Genomic DNA, 8,454 nt, shown 5'->3' with positions numbered 1-8,454 from the left:
GCCTGTAGAGCTCAGACACAGTCCTGTCTGTATATATAAGAGCAAACACCAAGCCATGAGGATGAAAGGACTGCCTGTAGAGCTCAGACACAGTCCTGTCTATATATAAGAGCAAACACCAAGCCATGAGGGTGAAAGGACTGCCTGTAGAGCTCAGACACAGTCCTGTCTATATATCAGAGCAAACACCAAGCCATGAGGAGGAAAGAACTACCTGCAGTGTTCAGACACAGTCCTGTCTATATATCAGAGCGAACACCAAGCCATGAGGGGGGAAAAGAACTGCCTGTAGAGCTGACACATCCCTGTCTATCAAATCGTGGGGGAGGTAGCGGGGAGCCTGGGCACTGCTGTAGACACCTCAGTGTATAAGCTAGATGATGTGTAAGGCGGAGTGAACGGGGTGAAATAAGGGGGTGCAACTATGGCTATAGCACAGTCCAGAACAAATATCCACAATGGTAGAAAAGAGAAGCCAGTGCACTCACCCAGTCAGCAGAACTTCTTTATTTCAAGATGCAGCGACGTACATGATTGAAGTGGTTCTGAGGACAATCCCCGTGTATACCTAGCAGAGCGGTGTGGCAGGGACATTCACCAAAGCACAACGGTGCCGTTTCACGCCGATGGGCGTTTCTTCAGGCGCACTCGGTGACCTAGTGCGCCTGAAGAAACGCCCATCGGCGTGAAACGGCACCGTTGTGCTTCGGTGAGCATCCCTGCCACACCGCTCTGCTAGGTATACACGGGGATTGTCCTCAGAACCACTTCAATCATGTACGTCGCTGCATCTTGAAATAAAGAAGTTCTGCTGACTGGGTGAGTGCACTGGCTTCTCTTTTCTACCACTGTGGATATACATCCCTGTCTATATAAGGTCTCACAGCAGTCAATGTATATCAGAGCAAACACAAAGCCATGAGGTGGAAAGAACTGCCTGTAGAGCTTAGACACAGCCCTGTCTATACAATGTATATCAGAGCAAACACCAAGCCATGAGGTTAAAAGAACTGCCTGTAGAGCTCAGACACAGCCCTGTCTATATAAGGTCTCGCAGCTGACAATGTATATCAGAGCAAACACCAAGCCATGAAGAGGAAAGAACGTCCTGTAGAGCTCAGACACAGCCCTGTCTATATAAGGTCTCGCAGCTGACAATTTATATCAGAGCAAACACCAAGCCATGAGGTGAAAGGACTGCCTGTGGAGCTCAGAGACATGATTGTGAGAAGCCACAGAGCTGAAGACAAAATAATTTCTGCTGCAATGAAAGTTCCCAGGAGCTCAGTGGCCTCCTTTAATTCTTACATGAGAGAAGAAGGAACAACCAGGAATCTTCCTGGAGCTGCCGCCCACCAAACTAAGAAATCGGGGGAGAAGGGTCTTGGTAAGAGAGGAGACCAAGAACCCAATGATCACTCTGGCTGAGCCCCATAGATCCTGTGTACAGATGGAGAAACTTCCAGAAGGTCCAGAACCATCACTGCAGCCTCCACAATCTGGTCTTTATGGCAGAAAGGAGCTTCATGTCTGGAGGAAACCAGGTACTGCCCATCACCTGCCCAATACCATCCCTACAGTGATCATGGTGGGGGCAGCATCATGTCTGGAGGAAACCAGGTACTGCCCATCACCTGCCCAATACCATCCCTACAGTGATCATGGTGGGGGCAGCATCATGTCTGGGGGAAACCAGGCACTGCCCATCACCTGCCCAATACCATCCCTACAGTGATCATGGTGGGGGCAGCATCATGTCTGGGGGAAACCAGGTACTGCCCATCACCTGCCCAATACCATCCCTACAGTGATCATTGTGGGGGCAGCATCATGTCTGGGGGAAACCAGGTACTGCACATCACCTGCCCAATACCATCCCTACAGTGATCATGGTGGGGACAGCATCATGTCTGGGGGAAATCAGGTACTGCCCATCACCTGCCCAATACCATCCCTACAGTGATCATGGTGGGGGCAGCATCATGTCTGGAGGAAACCAGGTACTGCCCATCACCTGCCCAATACCATCCCTACAGTGATCATGGTGAGGGCAGCATGATGTCTGGGGGAAAACAGGTACTGCCCATCACCTGCCCAATACCATCCCTACAGTGATCATGGTGGGGGCCGCATCATGTCTGGGGGAAACCAGGCACTGCCCATCACCTGCCCAATACCATCCCTACAGTGATCATGGTGGGGGCAGCATCATGTCTGGGGGAAACCAGGTACTGCCCATCACCTGCCCAATACCATCCCTACAGTGATCATGGTGGGGGCAGCATCATGTCTGGGGGAAACCAGGCACTGCCCATCACCTGCCCAATACCATCCCTACAGTGATCATGGTGGGGGCAGCATCATGTATGGAGGAAACCAGGTACTGCCCATCACCTGCCCAATACCATCCCTACAGTGATCATGGTGGGGGCAGCATCATGTCTGGAGGAAACCAGGCACTGCCCATCACCTGCCCAATACCATCCCTACAGTGATCATGGTGGGGGCAGCATCATGTCTGGGGGAAACCAGGCACTGCCCATCACCTGCCCAATACCATCCCTACAGTGATCATGGTGGGGGCAGCATCATGTCTGGGGGAAACCAGGTACTGCCCATCACCTGCCCAATACCATCCCTACAGTGATCATGGTGGGGGCAGCATCATGTCTGGGGGGAAACCAGGTACTGCCCATCACCTGCCCAATACCATCCCTACAGTGATCATGGTGGGGGGCACCATCATGTCTGGAGGAAACCAGGTACTGCCTATCACTTGCCCAATACCATCCCTACAGTGATCATGGTGGGGGCAGCATCATGTCTGGAGGAAACCAGGTACTGTCCATCACCTGCCCAATACCATCCCTACAGTGATCATGGTGGGGGCAGCATCATGTCTGGGGGAAACCAGGTACTGCCCATCACCTGCCCAATACCATCCCTACAGTGATCATGGTGGGGGCAGCATCATGTCTGGAGGAAACCAGGTAGTGCCCATCACCTGCCCAATACCATCCCTACAGTGATCATGGTGGGGGCAGCATCATGTCTGGAGGAAACCAGGTACTGCCCATCACCTGCCCAATACCAACCCTACAGTGATCATGGTGGGGGCAGCATCATGTCTGGAGGAAACCAGGCACTGCCCATCACCTGCCCAATACCATCCCTACAGTGATCATGGTGGGGGCAGCATCATGTCTGGGGGAAACCAGGTACTGCCCATCACCTGCCCAATACCATCCCTACAGTGACCATGGTGGGGGCAGCATCATGTCTGGGGGAAACCAGGCACTGCCCATCACCTGCCCAATACCATCTCTACAGTGATCATGGTGGGGGCAGCATCATGTCTGGAGGAAACCAGGCACTGCCCATCACCTGCCCAATACCATCTCTACAGTGATCATGGTGGGGGCAGCATCATGTCTGGAGGAAACCAGGCACTGCCCATCACCTGCCCAATACCATCCCTACAGTGATCATGGTGGGGGCAGCATCATGTATAGAGGAAACCAGGCACTGCCCATCACCTGCCCAATACCATCTCTACAGTGATCATGGTGGGGGCAGCATCATGTCTGGAGGAAACCAGGTAGTGCCCATCACCTGCCCAATACCATCCCTACAGTGATCATGGTGGGGGCAGCATCATGTATAGAGGAAACCAGGCACTGCCCATCACCTGCCCAATACCATCCCTACAGTGATCATGGTGGGGGCAGCATCATGTCTGGAGGAGACCAGGCACTGCCCATCACCTGCCCAATACCATCCCTACAGTGATCATGGTGGGGGCAGCATCATGTCTGGAGGAAACCAGGCACTGCCCATCACCTGCCCAATACCATCCCTACAGTGATCATGGTGGGGGCAGCTTCATGTCTGGGGGAAACCAGGTACTGCCCATCACCTGCCCAATACCATCCCTACAGTGATCATGGTGGGGACAGAATCATGTCTGGGGGAAACCAGGTACTGCCCATCACCTGCCCAATACCATCCCTACAGTGATCATGGTGGGGGCAGCTTCATGTCTGGGGGAAACCAGGCACCACCCATCACCTTCCCAATACCATCTCTACAGTGATCATGGTGGGGGCAGCATCATGTCTGGAGGAAACCAGGCACTGCCCATCATCTGCCCAATACCATCCCTACAGTGATCATGGTGGGGGGCAGCATCATGTCTGGAGGAAACCAGGCACTGCCCATCACCTGCCCAATACCATCCCTACAGTGATCATGGTGGGGGCAGCTTCATGTCTGGGGGAAACCAGGCACTGCCCATCACCTGCCCAATACCATCCCTACAGTGATCATGGTGGGGGCAGCATCATGTCTGGAGGAAACCAGGCACTGCCCATCACCTGCCCAATACCATCCCTACAGTGATCATGGTGGGGGCAGCATCATGTCTGGGGGAAACCAGGTACTGCCCATCACCTGCCCAATACCATCCCTACAGTGATCATGGTGGGGACAGCATCATGTCTGGAGGAAACCAGGTACTGCCCATCACCTGCCCAATACCATCCCTACAGTGATCATGGTGGGGGCAGCTTCATGTCTGGGGGAAACCAGGCACTGCCCATCACCTGCCCAATACCATCCCTACAGTGATCATGGTGGGGGCAGCATCATGTCTGGGGGAAACCAGGTGCTGCCCATCACCTGCCCAATACCATCCCTACAGTGATCATGGTGGGGGCAGCATCATGTCTGGAGGAAACCAGTTACTGCCCATCACCTGCCCAATACCATCCCTACAGAGATCATGGTGGGGGCAGCATCATGTCTGGGGGAAACCAGGCACTGCCCATCACCTGCCCAATACCATCCCTACAGTGATCATGGTGGGGGCAGCATCATGTATGGGGGGAACCAGGCACTGCCCATCACCTGCCCAATACCATCCCTACAGTGATCATGGTGGGGGCAGCATCATGTCTGGAGGAAACCAGGTACTGCCCATCACCTGCCCAATACCATCCCTACAGTGATCATGGTGGGGGCAGCATCATGTCTGGAGGAAACCAGGCACTGCCCATCACCTGCCCAATACCATCCCTACAGTGATCATGGTGGGGGCAGCTTCATGTCTGGGGGAAACCAGGTACTGCCCATCACCTGCCCAATACCATCCCTACAGTGATCATGGTGGGGACAGAATCATGTCTGGGGGAAACCAGGCACTGACCATCACCTGCCCAATACCATCCCTACAGTGATCATGGTGGGGGCAGCATCATGTATGGGGGAAACCAGGCACTGCCCATCACCTGCCCAATACCATCCCTACAGTGATCATGGTGGGGGCAGCTTCATGTCTGGGGGAAACCAGGTACTGCCCATCACCTGCCCAATACCATCCCTACAGTGATCATGGTGGGGGCAGCATCATGTCTGGGGGAAACCAGGCACTGCCCATCACCTGCCCAATACCATCCCTACAGTGATCATGGTGGGGGCAGCATCATGTCTGGGGGAAACCAGGTACTGCCCATCACCTGCCCAATACCATCCCTACAGTGATCATGGTGGGGGCAGCATCATGTCTGGGGGGAAACCAGGTACTGCCCATCACCTGCCCAATACCATCCCTACAGTGATCATGGTGGGGGGCACCATCATGTCTGGAGGAAACCAGGTACTGCCTATCACTTGCCCAATACCATCCCTACAGTGATCATGGTGGGGGCAGCATCATGTCTGGAGGAAACCAGGTACTGCCCATCACCTGCCCAATACCATCCCTACAGTGATCATGGTGGGGACAGAATCATGTCTGGGGGAAACCAGGCACTGACCATCACCTGCCCAATACCATCCCTACAGTGATCATGGTGGGGGCAGCATCATGTATGGGGGAAACCAGGCACTGCCCATCACCTGCCCAATACCATCCCTACAGTGATCATGGTGGGGGCAGCTTCATGTCTGGGGGAAACCAGGTACTGCCCATCACCTGCCCAATACCATCCCTACAGTGATCATGGTGGGGGCAGCATCATGTCTGGGGGAAACCAGGCACTGCCCATCACCTGCCCAATACCATCCCTACAGTGATCATGGTGGGGGCAGCATCATGTCTGGGGGAAACCAGGTACTGCCCATCACCTGCCCAATACCATCCCTACAGTGATCATGGTGGGGGCAGCATCATGTCTGGGGGGAAACCAGGTACTGCCCATCACCTGCCCAATACCATCCCTACAGTGATCATGGTGGGGGGCACCATCATGTCTGGAGGAAACCAGGTACTGCCTATCACTTGCCCAATACCATCCCTACAGTGATCATGGTGGGGGCAGCATCATGTCTGGAGGAAACCAGGTACTGTCCATCACCTGCCCAATACCATCCCTACAGTGATCATGGTGGGGGCAGCATCATGTCTGGGGGAAACCAGGTACTGCCCATCACCTGCCCAATACCATCCCTACAGTGATCATGGTGGGGGCAGCATCATGTCTGGAGGAAACCAGGCACTGCCCATCACCTGCCCAATACCATCCCTACAGTGATCATGGTGGGGGCAGCATCATGTCTGGGGGAAACCAGGTACTGCCCATCACCTGCCCAATACCATCCCTACAGTGACCATGGTGGGGGCAGCATCATGTCTGGGGGAAACCAGGCACTGCCCATCACCTGCCCAATACCATCTCTACAGTGATCATGGTGGGGGCAGCATCATGTCTGGAGGAAACCAGGCACTGCCCATCACCTGCCCAATACCATCCCTACAGTGATCATGGTGGGGGCAGCATCATGTCTGGAGGAAACCAGGCACTGCCCATCACCTGCCCAATACCATCCCTACAGTGATCATGGTGGGGGCAGCATCATGTATAGAGGAAACCAGGCACTGCCCATCACCTGCCCAATACCATCTCTACAGTGATCATGGTGGGGGCAGCATCATGTCTGGAGGAAACCAGGTAGTGCCCATCACCTGCCCAATACCATCCCTACAGTGATCATGGTGGGGGCAGCATCATGTATAGAGGAAACCAGGCACTGCCCATCACCTGCCCAATACCATCCCTACAGTGATCATGGTGGGGGCAGCATCATGTCTGGAGGAGACCAGGCACTGCCCATCACCTGCCCAATACCATCCCTACAGTGATCATGGTGGGGGCAGCATCATGTCTGGAGGAAACCAGGTACTGCCCATCACCTGCCCAATACCATCCCTACAGTGATCATGGTGGGGGCAGCATCATGTCTGGGGGAAACCAGGTACTGCCCATCACCTGCCCAATACCATCCCTAGAGTGATCATGGTGGGGGCAGCATCATGTCTGGGGGGGAACCAGGTACTGCCCATCACCTGCCCAATACCATCCCTACAGTGATCATGGTGGGGGCAGCATCATGTCTGGGGGAAACCAGGTACTGCCCATCACCTGCCCAATACCATCCCTACAGTGATCATGGTGGGGGGCACCATCATGTCTGGGGGAAACCAGGCACTGCCCATCACCTGCCCAATACCATCCCTACAGTGATCATGGTGGGGGCAGCATCATGTATAGAGGAAACCAGGCACTGCCCATCACCTGCCCAATACCATCCCTACAGTGATCATGGTGGGGGGCACCATCATGTCTGGAGGAAACCAGGTACTGCCCATTACCTGCCCAATACCATCCATACAGTGATCATGGTGGGGGCAGCATCATGTCTGGGGGGGAACCAGGTACTGCCCATCACCTGCCCAATACCATCCCTACAGTGATCATGGTGGGGGCAGCATCATGTCTGGAGGAAACCAGGCACTGCCCATCACCTGCCCAATACCATCCCTACAGTGATCATGGTGGGGGCTGCATCATGTCTGGAGGAAACCAGGCACTGCCCATCACCTGCCCAATACCATCCCTACAGTGATCATGGTGGGGGCAGCATCATGTCTGGAGGATACCAGGTACTGCCCATCACCTGCCCAATACCATCCCTACAGTGATCATGGTGGGGGCTGCATCATGTCTGGAGGAAACCAGGCACTGCCCATCACCTGCCCAATACCATCCCTACAGTGATCATGGTGGGGGCAGCATCATGTCTGGAGGAAACCAGGCACTGCCCATTACCTGCCCAATACCATCCCTACAGTGATCATGGTGGGGGCTGCATCATGTCTGGAGGAAACCAGGCACTGCCCATTACCTGCCCAATACCATCCCTACAGTGATCATGGTGGGGGCAGCATCATGTATAGAGGAAACCAGGCACTGCCCATCACCTGCCCAATACCATCCCTACAGTGATCATGGTGGGGGCAGGATCATGTCTGGAGGAAACCAGGTACTGCCCATCACCTGCCCAATACCATCCCTACAGTGATCATGGTGGGGGCAGCATCATGTCTAGAGGAAACCAGGCACTGCCCATCACCTGCCCAATACCATCCTTACAGTGATCATGGTGGGGGCAGCATCA

Source organism: Hyla sarda, chromosome 10 (assembly GCF_029499605.1).
Source record: "Hyla sarda isolate aHylSar1 chromosome 10, aHylSar1.hap1, whole genome shotgun sequence".
In the NCBI taxonomy this organism is placed as follows: Eukaryota; Metazoa; Chordata; class Amphibia; order Anura; family Hylidae; genus Hyla; species Hyla sarda.
The sequence above is the reverse complement of the archived record's forward strand: the minus strand, read 5'-3'. Positions refer to the sequence as shown.